Source organism: Dermacentor variabilis, chromosome 4 (genome assembly GCF_050947875.1).
Source record: "Dermacentor variabilis isolate Ectoservices chromosome 4, ASM5094787v1, whole genome shotgun sequence".
NCBI classification, from domain to species: Eukaryota; Metazoa; Arthropoda; class Arachnida; order Ixodida; family Ixodidae; genus Dermacentor; species Dermacentor variabilis.
Window position 1 is genome coordinate 91,091,140 of NC_134571.1, and position 19,445 is coordinate 91,110,584.

Here is a 19,445-nt window from a genome sequence, read left to right on the forward strand (position 1 = left end):
AATGAGAAAAAAAAAATATCGAGTTCTTGCCAGGATCGAACCCGGACTCGCTGCGTCGGAGCCAGCTACTCTACCACTGAGCGACGCCAGCTTTCTTTTTTTTTTCTTTCTTGCTTGACTGAGCCACGCCATTGCTTGCTATCATGCAGCTGGAAAATGCCCCGTGAATGCGTTCCATGCACGCGAGGAGACACGCGATGTGCCATGTGTACCGCGTAGCGTGAATACGTATACATTTCGCATTGCCATTGCATATTATAACACCGGCTAGAACGCAACGTAACCGATTCACATGTAGCCGTATAAGGCAGCTAAAAAAGGTTTGGGTAAGGAAGAGGACATGTATACAAGAACGCTAGAAAAAAAATGTATATTCTGTAACTGAATAAATAAAGCTGGTTAGGTGACTATGTCACCGCCCCATTTCAAAGGCGATGCGAATAAATCATTATTATTATCATAATTAGTATCGTATCGTGACACTTGTCTTGCGATGGGCGGTGCACGCGGCGGTCCATATCTGCGCCCTTTGCATTCCAGTTGCGTGTTATTACACCAGGTAACACGCCACGTAGCAGTTGCGCGGGTAGACAGAGAAGTCTTGAGCAAGAAAAAGAATATTATGAAGATTTATAAATACTTATGTGAAAAAAATATGTATGACATACCTGAATAATTCAAGCAGGCTATGTTACTGTCGGTCACCGTCTGGTTTCGAATGGAACGCCATTAAATCATCATCCTTAGCGTCGTATCGTGTCGTTTCACACGCGATGTGACATATGCGTCTCGTGGCATCGATACGTACAAACTTTGCAATGCAGCTCCGTTACTTTACACCAGGTGCCCCGACATGTAGCAGTTGCACATAGTAGTTGCATGCTGCATGTAGCTGGACCTGGTTAACTCAAGAAGGCTAGGTGACTATTTGTCGCCACCTCGTTTCAAAGGGGATGCCAAGAAACAATCATCATCATCATCATAATCATCATCATTATCAACATCAACAACAGCAACGTGCGGTGCCACGGGGCAAGGGATGTGACATGTGCACCACGTATTCCGAATTCCTGTGCTTACTCTTCAATATACGTTATGTCGCTTCTTCGCAAGGTATGAACCGCTGCTGAAGAAGCGAATTGCAGAGCTGTGCGCGCGGCTGTAACGAAGCAACATTGGGCTCAGCAGAGCGCTGTGCAGAGAGCAGGACAAGCCGCAGTTCGCCGTCGACGCCGGGCGGACAGTTCAGGTCCTTCTTGCGAAAAAGACGCAGAGACTTCGCTGCGAAAAGCCTGCAGTGCGTGGTTCCCATAATGGAGCTCCTGTGGAGGCGCTCTAGCAGCTTACGCTGCGACTATGCTGCGTGTGTCGCGCAAGCCTGTCACTAGTCTTTTCTTAAATTTCGGCTGATGACCGGCCAACATTAAGGTTACGTCTTTCGTAGTGTTCTACAATGCGGATGACAGCTTTACACTGCTCAAAGCAGTGCTCGTTGGCATTGTGGGATCATTGCCACAAACCGCGCAGCGCTCAGTCAAAGCTGACAATTATTTTATACGGGTATCCGACGTGACAACATGCCTACGAATTCGCGCATGGTCTCAGAAGATTTGTAAACCCGTGTATACATATCTACGAAGGTAAGGTCTGGATGTTTCACGTAGAAAGTGCTCACTCGTTGCTTTTACTAGCAAATCAGAGACGCCGTACAGTCGAATGACCAAATTTTTTTACTGAACAGACGAACGTACCAATTTCTTGGAGGCATGGTTGATAAAGATATGTCTTCTAGCCCTGACGTGTCATTCTTGACACAGCGGTTGACAGCTTTTGCAGAATGTCTCACATTTCTCGGTGGGAGGTATACTGTGGCGCTTCAGTGCAGTCACTGCAGTAGTTATACAATGCATCTCTCACGGAGCTTCCTGTGATACAGCTCACCGTGCAAGAAAATAGTTACGCGGTAAACTTCCAAAAACCTTAAAGTGCACAAGTTCAAGCCCTCCGAACTTGTCTTGATCTCACAAGAACTGCATCTTCATAGCGACAGTGGCCACTATGCTAGATTAACCCATCACAGTCTACACTGCCTCTGGTGCACCGAGAGCCCACCTTCAGCACATGACTCTGCTTTCTTCAGACCGTCCTGTTTGCCTGCTAGTAATGGGGCCGCGTTCAACCTTTGCCATAAACATTACGAAATATCAGACCTTGTAGCCAAGAATGTCGGTACCATTGCGCTTGCTGCACCAGCCTTAGACACAACTGGCTGTCCCGGGTATCAAAAACTAAGCTTGAGCACTGTTGCAAGCTTTAAAGCAAGCAACTTCGCAATGTCTTCGTAAGGTGCACAGAACCCGACCGCACGTTAACACAGATCGTTCGCGGAAGCTCTACATGCTCTGGGGCTGTATGCATCATCCCGAGCAAAATCTGCAGAAACAAGGGTGGTTAACTGCGTCGACAGGTGCACAGCTCGCCGCACGCCGCGCCGCAGTCAAATTTGTTGCGCTGTCCGATTTCCTGACGTATACGTGCCTACATAATAGACTGCCTAACGCAGGCAGCGTTAGGTAGTCATCTATAACTAGCTTTGGTTAAATTTTCCTTGCTTTATATAGATCCTCTCTCTCTCTTTCTGTCTCTCTCTCTCTCCTATACTGGACAACCATGAATGCGCAGGTCACTTTAGCCCAGCTGCCATTCATTCCCTGAGTCGCCGAGGCGATCTGCCACCTACGCAAACGCTGCCCACTTTTCGCGACGAACACTACGGGGAGCGTGAACTTCCCAACAGATATGCTCCCTCGAATGCACGCGCATTTTAGGGAGAGTGAGACGACGGCTTCTCGAGCTGCACCGGCAGTGCTCTTATACTTGATTTTCTTTTGCCTTCTGTTTAGCAATATGTCTTTTCTTTTCTTTTTCTTTTTTGTTCTTTTTTGCGGGCCTGACCTGAGAGCGTAGCGAACGAGTGAACGAACGGCCAGCCGGCCAGGCGCCGGCGGTCGCTCGGAAAAAAATGCAAGCTCACGTTTGCTTGCGATTGCCCCCCCCCCCCCCCCCCCCCCCGCCCTGCTGGGTGCAGGAATGTATTGTCTCTGCTCTGTGGGCTACGCGCGTGGCGCGCCGTACACGGGGATATTAAATTGTCACGAGTGGAGCAGAGAATCCAATTTCGCCTCAGGACTAAGCGGGTCTCGTTCCTTCTCGCTCATCGCCTTCTTTGAGAATAAGGCGGGAAAAGACGAAGCCCACTGGCCACAGAATCGTTCTCTTTTAAAAGTATTTTTTCTTGATTTTCTTTTTCGGTCTATGTGATCGTCGCTTCGCTTTTGTTTCGTGCTCGGCACAATTCGCTCTATCTTTCTGCATTACGCGTCAAATGCTTCGTCCACGTGCTCCGCCTTAGCTCTGAGGAGACTCTCGGTATGGGCCTTCTAACACGACGACAAAAGTAAAAGAAAAAGTGAACTTGACCAAGCTTTCTGTTCCTCCACTTTAGCTCTGCTCACCAGCGTCCCTTGCTGCTATTTGGCGATGGCCCGGTTTTCTGTAGAAAGCGCATCGGTGCGCACTGTCCAGCCTCACGGTGCAAAAATGCTCTTGAGTTTGTTAGTCGTGCTTTCAGTCTGTGAACGTACATGTTCCTTGTCACTTGGCTTCGTTCTTCCTGCTTTCTTCGGGCAAAAAAAGGGACAAAGGAAGTAGGCGAGTATTTCGAGCGAAAAACTCGAACTGAAATAGAACTTATTGCCAGCCTGGAGTTGACCGGACCGGAAATACGGATTGCTTGGCTGAAATCGGCCGCTCTAGTAGATTTTATTTGCCTTCCTGGTTTAAACTCAGCTTTCTAGGAAGATACGAAACTAGTAGTTTTTCAGCACTACTTGGCTTTAGAGTAACACTTATCGGCTGTAATTCCAGCGACTGGCACTTGTTATTAAAATTACAGAATTCAAGATAAGGGGATAATTATTGCTAACCAAAGGGCATACCAGTGGGAGACATTCGAATTTGCACAACAATAGTTAATACGCTTCTCAGTACCAAATTTTTAGTAATTAGCATGCGCATCAATAACCTTGGAGCATATTGTAGTTGCATAAATATTCAACCACTACTCAAACCACATCCTTGGGATAGAAGCTCCGTGCTATGCGCCGGTTTTTAAAATGAGCGCGGAATTAAGATCTGCATCGAAACTCGCAGTAAAATATGTACACGCACTGTAAAAAAAAGGCAGTACAGAAGACTGTTAACTGACGGAGCAATGCATTTCACGGCACATGTTGAGCCCATATTTCCCTCCAAGAACGATCATTACAAACGTGACTAAAATTGGTTATCGCAATAACGAAAGGCCAGGAGTGATCAGAAAAAGCATATGCTTGCTTATTTGCTTTCTTCTGAAATGCTGCGTTCATCACCGCTTGCTTGACACTCGGGTTAAATATGCAAGAAATGTTCAGGAAAGGCTACTCGCCAAGCAAGTCAGTCAAGCTCCAACTATAATTGCAGCGCCACCGCTACCATCACCACAGGATATCCCCTGAAGGTGAAAAAAGGCAGGGCATCCGATAAATAAGGTGCACAAATCCCTGCTTTCAACTCGAGTGAAAAGATTTGGGTTAATATAGATTCCAAAATGGCCAAGTTGGTAATGGATCTATCTTAATAGCACCACTTACGATATCGACAACCAAAATTGCGCACGACGTGTGCTGTCCTGTATACTGTCCTCCCTTTTGCAGTACATGACGATGTAAGTGCCTTGGGTGCAGCCCTTCTTATGTCGAACGCCGCTACATGAATTAGACGACGCAGCTTGAAACCAGCGTTTCAACAAGGCCATCGTAATCGCCATTGTATAATACCAGCTAATTTGCAAAGTGCGCTGAGCAGCGAGACCGGAGGCCTTGGTTTCGCAACCGACAAAGGAAGGTGAGCCCATCTGTAACAATATTCCGCTGAGTCCCCTCGTATACATTAAAGTGTACATTCCCTTGAATGCTTTTCATTGTTAACTCCGAAGCGATTATACAGAATACTCAACCAGGATACTAAGTAACGTGCACGTGGATCTGTGTAAGAGTGATTTCATCACATTTCTCTCGTCATGTTTCGAGAAAATAGCCGCCAATTTGACACAGACCGTTGTGTCGTCATATGCGACAGAAAGCAGCCTTGTAGTCTGATTCGAATACCGCGAGACCTCACGGAAATTCAGGACTCAGCGTAAACGTCACTACTCGCCACACGATGTTAGGTCTTCGTCTGCAAAAGTATCTTCATCTGCAAATTCAAGCAGAAAAAGAAAAAGAAGGTTGTCTCCAGCATGACATATATGAGGAGATAATTGTCAAAGTACGCAGATACGTACCTTTCTGAAGGTAATAGTAGTATTTAAAACATAAATGGTTTTGTCACGCTCGTGGCGCAATGTTCTCCGATAAAAATTGACTTAAAATGGTATTTATGTCACTGAGCTGTCTTCGCATCTAAGTATGGTGTAGAGCCAACCCGCCTTCCCGGCCCTGTCCATAGCGGTGCTCCTAACACTTGTGCGAAGGGCCTGCACACTTCACAGACATAAGCAAAGCAGCTTGATGAACGTTATGGAGCGAGATAATGAGCAATACTTATAAGAGTAGAGTAGTACTCTAAAGGTAAACTTAAATCAGCAGTGCTGCGGCAAGCTGTAGAACTGACTTGTGATAAACAGTTGTCTGTAAGCAAAAGAAAACTACAGAAGCAAGGTTACGATACATGAGAGTACGGGATTGTTGCCGTGCTTTCAGAAGTTCACGTGCACTTGCGAGCGCGTTCATAAAGAGAGCCAAAACTTTTAAACAGGAACACATGCTACCGCAACTCGATTCATGCGCCAGTTGTGACGATATCACTCTTGCCGAATCCCTCAGCTCCACAACAATATCTATCTTTTCTTTCTCTTTCGGTCCGCCAAGGCTGCGTCATATTGTTCCTCTTCGTCGTCAGCTAGAATATTATCGGCATATAAATTTTGAGAATGCAGATTATTGTTTTCTTTTTTTCGGAAGCTGCTGGATGTTTGTAACCAATGTTCTGAAGTTTTCGTAGCACGACAGCCACTTTGCGTCATATATCACAGAAAGCTGAACGGTTTTCAGACCGCCTCCTCCGGGTGCGTATGCAGAATCTTGAAGACGTTGGCTTACAACGGGTAGGGCAGGGTTTAACGCAACCGCACAGTCTAGCGAGTCCGCAGGTAGCCGTGAATGGTAAACAGACGCTGCGTCGGTATATTATTCAGAATGTGGATATTAACGCAGTGTGAGAAGTGAGGCCGGGTCGAGTCGTGAAAGCGCAGCGTGCAAAAAGTAAATCTGCTTCCTTCACTCACCAATCTTTGCTCTAGAGTGTCAGCATCAGCTTGGCAAATTTCAAACCAGTCTAGTTTTTGCCCTCGGCAAAAATGTGTGAGCTACGCACAAGTGAATAAGATCGCTTATTCGCATATGCGCTATTGGCACACGCACATATTCTACTCGTTTCTTATATAAAACAAAAAGTGTCCGACGATTACAATACTTCCTAATGCGAAATTTGAACGCAGCTCGATACCTGTTTTCAGTCTGCAATATTTTGAGGCAAAGAATTTGGTACGGAAATCACCGCACCGACAGGCAGTGGGCCAGTGCCGTCAGCGCTTTCGCAGAGGGAGGGGCAGTATGGGAACGCTAGCATGATGAGCGACACCGGTGCCATCTGTGGAAGGAGGCGACGATGAACGCGAGCAGTGGCACGAACGCGAGGGGCTGTATGGGAACGCTGATGATGAAAGGCATTGGAACAACAATTGAGGTGCAAGTCAAGCAAGTCAAGCAAGCAAGCAAGCAAGCAAGCAAGCCATTACACCGAAGGAACCGTGGCGCTCAACCCAGGAACGGGCGCCTAGGAGCGGCACTGAACACGCAAAACGAGACCAATTGGAAAAGCAAAGTAAGACATCAATCAAAGCAACAAAAAGTAAAACCTGTTTGGGAACCGTCGCTGTAATAAAATATAAGGCGACGTTAAAGCCAGCATAACCTATGTTAGGAATAAACAAAAACGGGCGTGATATACGGGTGGGGGTCGTCTTTGACGTGAATTCTTCTACTCATCGTTTTTTGGGGACCGTACTGTGTTTCCTACTCGTTCGATAAGAGGTGAGCCCATTCGCTTAGATCCAAGCCGCCAGCTAGGAGTTCATCAGCCCTGCTCCGGGATTCTAGGCTAATGCAATATGTTCGCACGTCCATTAAACGCCCGCAGAATGCGTCATTTTATCCCTTTGCTCCCGTCTTTGCTTATTTATTTTTTTCGTTTCCGGCCTTTTATCTTATTATTTTTATTTGCTCCTTTTATCATCAACGCGACTGCGCTTCCGGCGCCTTTTATCCCCGGCTGTTCGGCCCCGAACGTCTTCTTTCACGAGTCCGCTTCGCTCTCACATTTCCTTCGCGACTTTGGCACTGGGTATTCTCTCTCTTCATTTTCTTGTCCTGTTGTTATCGTTGTTCTTAGGCCCCTCTCTCACTGCTCCCTGTCGAGGCAAAACTGTGCTTCTAAACCTTGATTCCTGCTTGCCGTCTAGAGGGTGCCCTTCTATTATTCAGCAATGAGAGCCCGGCGTAACTGCAGCTCTTTGCCTTCAAGGGTTTGTGTGTTTGCCCACCTAAAAGGAGACGGTGGAGCCTTCTAGCATTACCCAGCTGTTTCATATTCTCTCTCGAGTCACCTCCCGCCGGCCGTGTCACTAATTCCAATTTTTGTTTCCCCCCCCCCCCCCACCGCCCCGCCCCCCCCTACGGAACTTGCACTTTGACTGTGTTCAGTACACCTTGTAACAAGACCGATGTCCTCTCTTAGCGTTGAAGAGCAAATAGGTATAAAACGAATAGCAAAAAAAAAAATACAAGACGGAGCGCGGAAGGAAGGGATGTTCTTGCCCTGCAAACGCTTGTAAATATTCGAGGCGCCAACTTGAGAGATAGCTTCGCCTGTTCTCGGGGGGAAGTTACGGGGAAGCTTGTATCCCAGGCGCGCCACGCCTGCGTTGGATCCTCCAACAAGATCTTGCGGGCATGTGCCGTCTACAGCGCAGCCACTGGGATATATTCCGTGCCTGGCATTACGCCGACATCATTACGCGGTGGGCCCGCCTCGACGTCATCAATGTTACAGCAACGCACGATCCACGAGGTGCAGCGTCAGCTGAATTCTAAAGGTGCGTGGGTCAAGCTACGGCAAACTTTTGTTTCTCACTGTGTCCTAATGGCGAAAGATTACTTTGAGTATGGGCATGTTTTGAGCACTAGGTGGATCAACTCAATTGTGGCCTATTTGCTTCCAGAGCATCGTTCTTCACTTATATTACCGTTTACGACTGCGCTTCGTATGGTTGACACGAAATACGGGGATAAGAGGGAAAAAAATGCTTCTGGCTGCTGTCGTTCATCCTTTTTATTTATGTTTTTTAGCGATGCTTGAGCTTGAATGCGCCTGATGCTGTTCTGTCCCTGGACAGCGTTACAGAAGTAATGCATCGCAGCCTCCGGCGGAAGTAGTTGCAGGCGTGTCCTTTATATTTTACGATCAGTTGTCAACGCCTCCATTTTCTTTCTTTCTTTTCTGGTGCTCACGCGCATTGTTCTTACTGCTGTGACTGCCAAAGACAACATTACAGGAGATGCGAGCCATACGGCCATTTCCATCGAATGCAGTCGTGGGCTTCTCCTTTACGAGCCGCTTTAGAGGAATTTTATGTCCGTTGACGCCTACATCGCTGCAAGAAAAAAAGAAAACGGTTGATCTGGCAAGTAGGGCACATCAGACTGGACGCAAATGTGGCCATAGCCTGCCGTGACTGCAACAAAAAAAAACAGATAAAGAAAAAGAAACGACGGGGTGCCTTCGCCCGGGCCGACCTCGGGCCAGAGGAAGTAGCCGTGGCGTAATAACGTTTTGCGATTCCTGACTTCCGGTCAAGGCTAGGGGGCTTTTATCGATCTATCGGGGGCGACCGATCGAGCGAGGATCTAAGCGTGTTTCTGGAGAGGAAGTGCGCCAACGTTAACCGCAATGATTCACTTCGTGCACGTGCAAACTTCTCTTCATATTTCCAAAATTAGAACTAAATGCGGCCGGAACTCTCTTAAGAGGAATTATCATGGTGCAAATCAATATAAATTACTCCTTATTTGAAATCATGAGTTGGGCGAAAACTCGCCTGGTGGGGATTGCTCATAGTCAAGGGCAGAACGGATGCCGATCAAATTGTGGACAAGGCCCCCGTGTGGAAGCCGAAACGTCTTGGTTTCTTTTCTTTTAATGTGGTTGGTCGGCGTCCGTTTTACCCTTGACTATGAGTCATTTACACGATTGTGAGTTAAACGTTCTTGCTTCTGTTCCTTTGTTAGATGAGGGCAGCGCTGCCGATCTATAGCTGTTCTGGCGCATGACACATAAGCAGCGCTCACCTTCTTTGGTATAGGCATGCTTGCAATCAGAGAGCAGGAGCAGCTGGAGCAGTGGCAAGCAGCGCCCGATTTCCAATCATTGCACCAATGAGGGCATGCCCCCGCACCAGGTATGCGACAGTTGCGTCGTAGCTGCGCATTTAGCGCTGGAAGGGCAGCTTCGGACGTCGTTGTGGGTGATGGGGCCCTGGTGCCCAGAGTACTGAGAACCCCCAAAGTATTGTATGATCATGTGACTCACAATAATAAACCTTACTACACATATTGCTGGTTTTCGGAATTAGCTTATCACTTCTTCGCCCTCGCACAACCAAGAAGAAGAAGCAATTAAACATTATGAAAAAGAATGGCCCGGCAGTTTTGGTTGTGGAGGCCTCAGGGGGCGGCTCGAAGTCCTTGGATTGGGGCCTTGCCGGATGGCCCAGAGCTGGTCTTCCAGCTCCGAAATATGAAAAAACGAAGCCACGTGACGGAGCTGTTGTGCAGTGGTATCGTGCTGCTCTCAAGCGTGCCTTCGGTGAACAAGGTCGGCTCTCATCGGATGACGGCGCCAATCCATGCTGCTGACCGAGAGCTGCCGAGGAGACAAAGAACGCCCTGCCGCTTCCCCGTCACCAGTCATGATGCAGCCGTCCTTGTTCACTTAACGCACGCTTCAGAGCAGCACGATACCACTGCGGAAGCGCTTCGCCACGTAGCTTTTTCTTTCATATTTCGCGGGCTTTCTTTGCAACCCGGGAAAAAGGATTACGTGAGACGTATCGTACAGGAAATAACTCGATCGGAGGTTTCTGGAGGGGCTCTACAAATGTACGTATCATACTTGGAGTCCTCAGCCAATAATATTAAACTTAATTAATTAGGGAGTTACGGGGAAAACAAAAAAATTGCCTGAGCTACTATAGGCCAGTGCAAATAATATACATTCAGTTCGATGCTCCTTCGGCGATTCTTTCATTTCTAAGATCGTGGCTCAAGTTACGTGGGACACCATATATATATATATATATATATATATATATATATATATATATATATATATATATATATATATATATATATATATATATATGTGTGTGTGTGTGTGTGTGTGTGTGTGTGTTTGTGTGTGTGTGTCCTTATACTTTTTCAGATATCATAGCCATCTTTAGTTCTAGTTTAAGATTGTAACATTATTTTGCGGATTCAGGAGCTGAAATATGGTTTTTTAAGGTGGACCAAGCAATTGAAAATGATCTTGCGTGACCTTGATGACAGCTTCGCATATTATGGTGTTAAAAAATAACTAACAATATAGGAAACTTCTTTCTTACTCCCGAACCAACTCAACCCAGCTTAATCAGCACTGTTTGTTGTCGCAGTTCGGCGTCTAAGCTGTAGGACTGCGGGGTATCTTTCTAACCTTGAAGAGATACCACATAGCATAGAGCAAGTGCAATCTGCTGAATTCATCGCAGCGAAACATTGTTTGTTCGCTTTTAAAGGTCCGCAGTAATTTCAACCAAACTACAAATGTTGACGTATAATGACTTAATAAACACTGTATCTGTTCTTTTTTAATCCTTTATACTTGCGCTTTATTCCTCGATTCAGATGCCATTGTATAGACTGTGAATCCAGTACCATTAAGAGAGTGCGCGAGGGATTGTGGAAATAAGGAGGCTCTATTTTGTGCTGCCCTTTAGAAAGCATGGGTCAGCGAATTTGAGAAGAGGAGGAGGGCATGGGAAATAATAGAGAGAAGCCCGTTGTTGAAACCTGTGGTACGAAAGGCGCTCCGTAATCATTGGCAAGCTGAATGGGACAAGGAAATTGAAAATAAGCTCCACATGCTGAAACCACAGTTAACGAAATCTTTCCCACTGAAGCTTGATAGACACACCGAAGTCACACTGGCATGACTCAGAATATGACACACTTACGGCACACACAAAATACCTCTTGACTGCAACTGACCCACCGACGTACACACGCTGCGGTGATAACTTAACCATCCTACTTGTCCTCATTCAATGACCTCAACTTCACCGAGAGCGAGTGGCTCATTTTAGGGAACTTTTCTCAAATCATACACCCCCCCATCCCTCAATGTTTTTATCAGAGGATGCATTTTTTAACTTTAAAAGAGTGCTTAATTATCTTGCAGAAGTTAACTTTCGAGACATCATTTCATATCATCCTAACCATCAGATTGTGCTTCACAGGTGAGGCAGAATCTGACACAGGTGAGGCACAATCTGATGCACAAAAAGTATGTCTGAGCTCTCTTGCACTTATTGCGTAAGCAAGAATTGTACGGCAAGGGACTCGGGCAATCCGCAATAACTTATCATGTGTGCCTATAAACAATACATTTAAGGCTTTATATTTATTTCAGTAATTATTTTATAATTCATCCACCCGTATTTATAGATTTGTCTTACGTGTAGACCTCTATACAGCCTCTATTTTAAGTCATAGCACTAAACCCACAATTTTACTGAACCAAAACACATGTCCTGGCGCTCTTTGGCCTTAGATGCCCTTGCGGCAATAAACTTCAATCATCATCAGAGAAGTCCGTTGTGGTCGCAGGACCCATGGCTGACAGCGGCAGGCAGGCAGGTGGTGCATTCAGAGGTTAGGCACCAGCCTTAACGCGCGAACAATCACTCCATGAGTGTATTTGTCCATGTCCCTTCGTTTGCAGCAGCACGTCGTCGAATCGCTCTATAGCTAGTTCACCTTTTCACAGGTAAGCTCCCTTTTACTTTTACTCAAGCACCTTTACACTCATAAAATAACGTATTGCCCTTGTTATGCTGATACCGGCGGAAGATGTTGTACTCAAGACAACTGGCATTCATTCAGGCGACTTGCCCGATGTAATAATGGATAGAGAACATTATGCAATAAAACTCAACTCTGAGGCCTTTGCCTACTACGTATCATATTGTTTCATTTTAGCTTGTTGAATATAGCCCTTCTCTGTAGACTCGTGTGAGCGTCATCTCTTTCTCTGGCTAATATTTATATTCCCTCGTTCGTCATCTCCTCAGAAGAGTAGCCAGTGAGACAATTTTCCATGTTAAACTTCCTCCCTCCTCTCTTCCTATTCTCTTTCTCTTTGTCACTACGCAACCCCACTATGTACACTCTTCAGGCTATCTAGAAGGCTGAAGGCGCACGCTTGTCGCCGACGTAGGTCAGGCATGGGTGTATCCAGACCCGAATGGCAATGGGCTGTATAAGCAACTTTACAAGTAAATAGTGTCTGCGAAAGTAGTAGTTACAGATACGGACGAATTATTCATTTGAACTTATGAGTTATTGTACTCATTTCATCAGTCAAAATGTGCTTCTACATGGACCACCCTGCTGTCGTAAACTCGCGCGCCCTCTTGCAAAACAAAGTAGCACCATTCTCCGGCTGCTCGTTCGACAGTTGTCATGAATTCTGTCGCGCAGTGCTAGGTTCTTACACTATTTATCTCACCCAATAAAGGACTCGCGCTTGAGTTTCTTACTGTCGGGATACAAGTTGCGCAGCGCCAGTGATACTCTGCATATCCATACCGGCGCACCTCCGCGCCCATATAGTCGGCCATTTTAGGACCCTCTCAGAGCTGTCTTCGGGGAAGGACACAAACACTGCGATGAGGGAGTGGAGGATGTCTGTCATACCCGGTTGGCCTTGGAGACATATCTCCGATAAGGAAGGAGTGGGAAACGACCGCGGGAAGAAGAGGGCAGCGGAAAGGGTGCCGTTGACTACGCGCTAAGGGGACGGGATGTGAAGGGGCGCATTGTTTGTCCAGGCCACGCCGTGTTCTGCAGCAAATGCGTTCGAGGGCCCCACTCGCTTGATGAATGCGGCGCCGAAAGGAGTTGACCAGACGCGGCGCCGTCCTCTCGTCGTTGGGCTGCGCCACGTCGCAGCATCGCTGGCACAACATGGGCGACGATGCGCCACCAGCGTCCTCCTAGCGGGGCTCGCTGCCTGGCTTTTGTTCGACCCGTTTTGGTTCGGTCGCCGCCGAAGCAGCTCGTGTCGCAAGACGTATTGCGCGAGGCTTTCAATCGGCCATTGTATGTGCCAGATGATGCGCGAGTGCGTTCTCGGACTCGTCCGCCGGTTTCGGTTGCCCAAAGTGTCCGGAACCAATTTTAGAGTGTGCGCGTCTCGTGGAGCTCCGAGATTGACGAGCAAGGACGAGTGAAGCTGACAATTCAAAAGGCGTGCCGACTGCGGGTACGAGTCGTAGATTATGGTGGCAACGCACGAGGAAAACAAATCAGAGGTGTAGCTTTGGAGATGAGGGCACATCGATGCGTTTCTTGAGCTTTTACAAAAGTACATGCGAATGCTCCGAAAAAAAAGGCCTACTTACGTCGATTTTACACGTAGTAGGGTTTCAACGTTCTGATGAAAAGCTTTAAGGAAATACGAATGAATCGAATCAATCGTTGTTCCCGGGGGGGATAACACGAAAGGAATATTCTGAGTACGTGAAAACGTAAGCAAGGAAGAATAACATTCGCGACCTGAATGATTTTAAACATGTTTGTCAGCATCTTACACAATAATGACATTTTTGTGTCCATACGAGGCAGCCATGCAAGACTCTGAGTGAATGTAACTTAAAAAAAATAATTTGATCAAGTTTAGTCATAAGGTTGAATATCGCTGCAGACTTCAATAGTTTTCGCTGCTTCACAGCTGAATTTCTGCTGAAAGAGATCATATCGACCGATTGTTCGAAAGTGAGCTTCTTCAGAAGTGTATTACATAAAATTTTTCGTAAATTTATTCATTGTATGCACACCCATTTGTTCTTTAGTCTATCTGACGTGGAACATACATCAGGTTTGGTTTTGTTATATTACTGGCAACACATGAGCGAGAAACCTCGCAGGAATCCCAGATGGCTTCAGTTCTATCTTCAAATGACGCGTTCGATACTAACAGCATTCATTAGGTACGTCGTGAAGTTGACAACATTCTAAGTCCCAATGACATAACAGGATGAAAGGATGGTGTACATTACACACGTTTGAGTCACGACATATAAGGTCGTATTAATATTCAAAACAAGATCGGCTCCTTCCTTCAATTAGCGAAGCATGTAAATGTCCAATGGAATTTGCAGTACACGGTCACATGCTCTCGAGCAGACTCGTGCGTCATGATAAAAAAAAAGTATGTCTTAGCAAAGAATACAACATGTAGTCATTTACTTCCCCCATAGAGACTTCTGAATACAAAAGGCCTCCAGCCCATGTTACTGACGAGTCGTGAACGGAAGGTATAGTGGCATATGTGTTCCAGAAGAGTGGATGTTTTAGCTAGTTGGTACGGCGTGTTACGTGCTATTTTAACATTCTTAATGTGATATATGAGTACCCAGGACTCGGTCATGCTGTGTAGGTTGCAATCTATAAGTGGTGGGTGGATTACTGAAATTGGTCTCGAATAAGGACAACCAAGATGAATTACTAAAATATTACACTGATGCTCCCGCGTGTCAAATTAGAGGTACTACTTTGAATAAGTCACACATTGTCCTGGGGATTGATCCCCAGACTAGAACAAACTTTTTGTCAACCACGAACCTTTCTGAGAAACCCATATGGGTTTCGTTGTAGCCAAGTTCTACAACCGGGTGCATGTCAAGTTACTTCGCAAATTTTTCACAACTTTACACATTTGCGAAAAATCAATTTGCAATTTACACTGCTACTCGCTTTTTTGGTTTTCAAGAGAGAAAGATTGCAGAATTTATGATACGCATTCACAAACGCTCTTACCTGTGCAAATGGCGTAGGCATGTGCCTGCCTTTTGCAGCGGAGCAAAGTTAAAGGTATTCAACTGTTATCTCGCTATCCACGCTTTTCAGGCGGCCTATCTGGTGACAAAATGTGCAACAGATGTTGCCGTAGCTGATGAGTCTCAAATGTACTGTAGCTAAATGACCATTACTGAAAGCCGAGGACGCAATTAAAGCGGTTACTGAAAACTCATCCTGGTGTTGTCTGCAGCACACGCGATCGTGAGCTGGGCATCCAGATAGCCTGTCATCTGTCATTTCTGTTGGGCACGCAGTTTCTCAATGGACCAGGCTAGCAAAAGCACCACTAGGCTGCAACCAGCTTTACCCAGTAGCATCGGCTGCGCACGCATTGCTGTCTAAGCGTCTGTGCTCAATTCATATATTTGTCTTCCTGTGAACCCAACGGCTACTTAGCTGATTAGACAACTATTGACTATTTTGCTCACGGCTGCTCTGAGGAAATATTATTCACGTCACCCCGACTCTGTCTTCATGCAAATGAGTCAAGCCATCAACACTGATAGATGATAGTTGGAAATTAAAGCAAACAAGAAGTATGGAATACTGAGATGTATTTTAAATAAACAGGATTTTATTTAGGTTCACTTTGTATGCCGATCAATAGGTGGCAGCCACAGTGAGAGCAACCTACGTTGCACGTATGCAATGGGGCGAAACGCGCGCACTTCAGATCTACAAGAGAGTGAACGTTAGTAACTGTCTACTACATCGAAAAGAAAATCGTGAAATAGTTCGAGTACTTCTTCTCTCGTGTTCCCGTATGTGTCTCTTTAATTTATCATGATGTCGTGCAACTTCGCCCAACCTTTTTACGTGTACTCGGTAGTTAATCTAAGGTAAACACAATTATACGTGATCCATCTGTCGACGTTGTTGCTCAAGACACCGCGTGGCATTGTCGCAGTGGTTTTCACTGTTGCACCACGATTGCGGGCTTTTTGTGGTAACGTTTCTGGGTAGAGGTATTATTCCAATATCTTTGTGAAACCTACTTACTGAGTTCCGAGATCTACATTCATGTTGTTTTTAAGCAAGCGTGCATTGTATTCATCATGTATAGACCTTGCTCTCAGTTCCACGCAATCGTTGATTATGCCTCTGACGCATCGCGTGTATTGCTGAGAATGAACGCCGCATAATTTATGTTTATCTACATTCTTTGAAATTAGTGGTGTCAAGCTATTTATGATTTGCACTCTTTTCCTACCTGCGCCGGATTGGTCGAATATCGTAACCGACCAGAAGAATATGCTGCCAGAAGTTAAACCGTCTCGTCTTTTTCCGAATTCATATACCCCCCCCCCAAAAAAAAAAAGAAACAAGGACGAGAAGCTTTTAAAAGCTGACAATTCCAAGTAAAAAGAAAACGAAAAATCATTGACGGCTTAAAAGTTCAGATGGCGACCAACTGGATGTTTCTGCAACTACACCGCGTTTCTTTATTTACTTGACAATAAAGCATTATTATTATTATTATTATTATTATTATTATTATTATTATTATTATTATTATTATTATTATTATTATTATTATTATTATTATTATTATTATTATTATTATTATTATTATTATTATTATTATTCCTAATTTTTTAATACTCTCCCCGCCTCAATACTTGAACGGCGAAGTTTGTCCGGCTTAAAGAATGCGTTAAAAGAAGGGATATGAAAAAAAAATGTAACTCGTACGGAGCTAACTGTTATTTTTGTGTATGTGAGCATTGCGAATGGTTTAAACATGGTACCTGTGTCCATTTCGCGGCTTTCCTTTAGAACATTGGTCAATTCAGTGCATATACTTATAATAGTGTTATAAGTCTTGTTTGAAGTTGACATGTAGAATCTTTGTCGCTCTAATTTTTGCAGTTCTTCGTAACTAGTTTTGTATATGCTCTTGAAGATGAAGAGGTTTAGTTTATATTTTTGAGCATTAGTTATGCTTGAGACCCTCTCAATTAATGTTGCCGTGACCGTCAGGTCTCTGCCATACAAGTCCTCCGAAGGCTTCGGCAGACCCAGCAAGAAATACATGTACATAATATATCGCAATAAAGATTATTATTATTATTATTATTATTATTATTATTATTATTATTATTATTATTATTATTATTATTATTATTATTATTATTATTATTATTATTATTATTATTATTATTATTATTATTATTATTACATAATACAGGCAATATGCAAAACTTGTGATGACACTGGATTCCACTTGACATCATTTCTTACCTGCTGTCAGCCATTCAAATGCACGAAGTTCTTCAATAAAGCTTATGTGGACCCAGTTATACGAAGACCATTTAATTTTCCCTTTACTTATCCAGCGATAGCTTTTAGGACCTCATTCACTTAGTTGTTTTCATGTTCGCTAGTGACGCCGGTGTCCGCAAATGGAATTTCAGAGTGATTAGACAGAGCCTTTTAAAGAAATAAAGAAAGGAAGCAGCAACAGCCCGCAAGGATTTGTACTCCAGACCCACAGATTGCCAGACGAAGTGAGATTGGAATTGAGTTCGTGGTAGTAAGAGAGAAAACTTTAAAAAAGCTACGGAGGGGCAGAGGTGGCAAGACGCAGCTGCTACAAAATACCTCTCAGAAGTGTTCCAAGTAATTCACTGGCAAAATTCGACTGTATAGCTGACCTCGCCTTTGTGCTCAAGGCTGCTTGTGTTTTAGTACATCAGTAAAGTGGCGACGACTACCGGCACACTGGAGTTTCTATGACAGATATGTATGCGGCCTTAGCACGGGTTGGTCAGCCTATTAACCCTTACCTCAGTGACAGGAACCACACCATAGAGTTGCACTGATAAATGGTCTCCTTTTTTTTTACGAGAAAAAAGATATCATTTTACTATTCGTTCTTGTGTAATCCATGTTACGTACTCTGGTGAGACATCTGTGGAAAATTTCATGATGATCAGCAATTTACTATTTGTACGTGTGACATTTTACGCGATCTACGCGTTGTAGTGCTGCATGGTCCTACAAATTTCTCACTGGTTCTCAAGCTGAAATTAAATTCCAAAATTGGCAAGATTCTTTATATTAGTGCCAAGTAGTCTTACTATTACTCAGATACTAAACATTAAGTATTTACCAAGCTCTAATATGCTAATCATATTTGAGCAGCAGTTCGACAAAGTGTTTGAAGTAGTATACAATAGCAGGCTGGCGGTAGCTTCGTGGCTGTGGCGTTGGCCAGGTGAACTCGAGGTTGAATCTTAGCCACGGAGGCCGAATTTCGAAGGTGGTGAAATGCAGAAACGATGGTGTATTTAGACTTAGGTGCATGTCAAAGAACGCTAGATGCAAACCTGCATTTCCTAAGGTGGTCATTTCTTAGACAACAACCCCTGAGACCTTCAGAGCACCGCCCATTTTCAAAGGTTATGTCGCAAGTAAGTTGTAGGAGAATGCTACTGTCACAATAAATGAGTTTAAAGGGAAAGCAATCGCTGAAGTCTGCTGTCTATTTAAAAATTTCCTTCTAAATAATCGCTCTATTCTGTTCCTAATTCCTGTTTCTTAGCCGTCCCATAGTGAATTAAACAGCCTAGATATACTCATGGAGGGCAAAGCTTTCCTTGCCTAATAAATTGAGTACACATCATAACTATGCTTGACGCGTACGTGCCCAAGCACCGAATACACGTCACAGTAGTGACGCAGTGGACGATGGCGTACGAGTGCCTTGATCCCATCCCTCTCACCGCAATCGCGGGTCCAGTAATTGAGCCCCGATGGCATTGTTTCACGAGAAGGGGTGTGGGGCACTGCGTTTCAACTTAAAGCACCCTGATACATTCACAACGAATGTTTGATGAATTGCGGAGCGCTTGCAACCCTATTCAAAGGATGGCATAATTGAATGTATAGTTATGTGTTCTTATTAATTCAGATGGCTCCAGTGGCTGCTCGTTATCACTAACGACATCATGTAGCTATAGCGCATGCTAATGAACATATTTTGATTACACACCACTAAGAGTGAATGGATGGATGCACACGCACCCCACTCCCCACACACACACATACGCACAAACACACGCACACGTACACACGCACGCACGCACATGCACGCGCGCGCACACACAA